This window comes from Canis lupus, unplaced genomic scaffold (assembly GCF_011100685.1).
Source record: "Canis lupus familiaris isolate Mischka breed German Shepherd unplaced genomic scaffold, alternate assembly UU_Cfam_GSD_1.0 chrUn_S1702H1896, whole genome shotgun sequence".
Classification (NCBI taxonomy): domain Eukaryota; kingdom Metazoa; phylum Chordata; class Mammalia; order Carnivora; family Canidae; genus Canis; species Canis lupus.
Genome location: NW_023330551.1, coordinates 77,146 through 80,213, shown reverse-complemented (window position 1 = coordinate 80,213; position 3,068 = coordinate 77,146).

The following is a 3,068-nucleotide window of genomic DNA, read 5'->3' as shown; positions in this document are numbered from 1 at the left end:
CAGCTGGGCACAGGCCCTCACACAGTTCCACAGGCACGGTGGGCACTCCCGCCATCCCCTGCTCCTCCTCCGCGGTTTTCCCACAGGAAATGAAGGAGGACGCCCTTGTCTCCTCCTAGGACATCACGCAGGTAGACCTGGACGTCAACAGGACGTTGGGCAGCCACATTATATTTTAGGACTGCTAGGGGGTCAGGTGAGGCTCTGGGCCAGGGGGCTTCGGGGCCTCGGTGGCTTCTGTGTAGGGAAAACGGGTTCTCTGAGGCCAGGGGAGCAACAGCAGTCAACAAGTCACCACTCCATGGTTGGGTGATGAGGATGACCACTGTGCCCACACCCCTGGGGACTCAGGGATGAGGAGGCCACTAGGATGGGGACTCCAGGGATTGCCATGGGAGCCGAACACCATAGGGGAGAGGGACAGCCCCTTGAGAAACAGGGGACAGGGTGGGGGATGTGGGGGGGCAAGAACTGGACCTGGGGGCCAAGCAGCATGGCCATGGCTGAAGCAGGACGCACATTGATCCCATGAGGGTCAGATGGGTCAGAGTGACACCCACTCTCAGTGCTTTATATATTTCTAAATTCTATGCATTTAATTTGAGACAATTTGCAATTTGAAAACATACAAATTATGATGACCCCCAGATAATGCCCCCAGTCCAGCAAGGGCCCTGCACTGACCACACCACGACTCAGGGGCAGGTGTCACAAGAAACCCCAGACTGGGTTCGCCTTTAACTGTAGAAGTCTCCTTCTGCATATTAGAGGAAGGAGATACCTTGTGTCCACAGGCCCCCGACGACATCCCGCTAATTCCCCACTCCCACATCATTCCCCTACATTATCATGCCAAATGGGATCCCACCTACACCATCCCCCTCATACCCACACAGCCCCACACAATCCCCACCCAGACTATACCACAACACCATTCCCCCTACACCATCCCCACACTCCACCACAATCATACTTTTGCCCCCACACCATCTACCCCCACACCATTTACCCCGAGCAAGGACCCAGTACAGGTGCCCCCTGTGGGACATGCTCAGCCTCCCTGGGGTTCTCGGCATACCCTGATCCCATTAGAAGCCCGGGGGTCCCATAGAGTACCCAAGGGTTGCAGGGAGGAGGAAAGACAGGGAGCCCCCGACAGGGTGGGTGCACCTGAGTGGTGCAGAGTATGCACTGTGCCCTGCCTCTGCCCACTGTCCCTCCTGGAGGGCGGCACACCCTGCACAGGACACCAGTCCCTAACCCATAGGGACCTGTGTTGACCTGGCCCTGGGCTCTGTGGGGGCTGAGTTGATTTGAGCCCCCACCAGGCCCAACACAAAGACTAATAGGATCCAGCCCCCCATGGCCCTGGCCAGCCCTGGAATCTGGCCCCGGGCTGAGCGAGCCCTCTCACAGCTAAACGTGGCCTCTTGGGCCCTGGGTGTACCCCACAGATCCAGGTCGCTGACCTAGGGTGCCCTGTGGATCCTGGGACACCCCAGGGTGGGGAGGCAAGGGTAGGCCGGTGGGCCCCACCCGCACCCACACCAGGAGGCAGGCTGCTACAGGTGCTGGGGCCCCAAGGACCCTGAGGCCGGGGACCAAGTGCCCTTCGAGGACCCATCACAGGAGCCCATGGGCTGTAGGACCAGGTCAGTTCTGCTGTCCTAAGAACCGTCTCTCAGGCTAAAACCTCAGGACACATGTCCCCACCTGGATTCCACACATGCTCACAGGTGGGGGACTCCAGCACCCGCCCCCCCCCAACCCACGTCATACGTGCCCTCCCCTAAAGGACAGAATGGTCTCCCTCCCCAGGGAAAGCACGCACCCTCGGCTCTGAGCCCATTTGCTGTAGAAAGTAAATAAAGTGTTGTGGTGGGAAAATGCACAGCCAGCCCATTTCTGTGTCTCCCAGAAAACTGTGCACGGGGCTTAGAGAGACCCCCAGAGAGGAAGAGGGGGCACAACCCAGGCCCCACCAGCCTGGGGCACTGCCATGCACACACAGCCGACTTCCCCATCTGCCTTGCAGGGGCGGTCAGACGCCAGGGTCAGGACCTGACAGACTTTACTGGGACTCAGGCTGTTCCCCGCAGGCCAGGAGGGGTGGGACAGAGCGACAGCCAGGAAGCCTCAGGTCACCAGGGTCTGTGCAAAGCCACCCGGAGGTCTGTGCTCCCTCTGTCCAGGGGGCAGGGACTGGCTGGGTTCCGGGGAAATTCCTCCACCCATCATCCCCGTGCCTGTGTGCCTGGGGCAGAGAGGGCCTGCGCGGTGGTCAGCATGGCCCTGGAAGGGATGTCAGGACAGCAGTCCCTTGTGTTGTGCCCAAGATTGTGAATCCAAGAAACCACCGAGGAGCCAACACCGATGCAAACTCCCAAGGGTTTCTTTACAAACTGGAGCTTGTGTCCAAGTGCACCCGACACAGAGGAGCAGGGACTTGGACCCCGAGACTAAAAGGCGTAGTAGCTTTATAGGGGCCAGTGCACATGCATATGCAGAAAGTTGCACAGTCATGTCGGTTCACACGCAGGTGGCCGATTGAATTACACCTTACCCTATAGTATCCACTTGAGCTGGCGTATTACTTTGGTCAGAATCGGGGCACAGTTTTGGGGGGCACAAAGCAGGGTTACATTGTTATGAGCTGATTTCTGATTAGGGTGAGCCCAGCGACCTGACTAGGTTGGGGCAGTGCCTTAAGCCATAAGCAGGTCATGTGGGGGTCATCCTGGAGATGGCGGGTGTAGCACAAAATGGAAACAGTCCTGCACTGCTTGTCCAGGGCTAGGAGATTTTTGTAAAATTTCTTGGGTCCCACACTTGCAGCTCACGCACCTGAGCCACCCTCACTAGGTGGACTCAGCGTGCACACCTTGTGGTGTGGGATCTCTCACACCAGAGTGTGGAGGGCACCCTCCTTGCCCGAGTGAGTAGGGGCTTGGTGAGCATGGGGCTCGGCCTGAAGGCCAGGCAGCACAGCAGACCGAGGAATCCCAGCCCCATCCCCACCCTAACTCCCACACACAGGGAGCCCCTGCGCTCCCCGTCATGGGCACCCA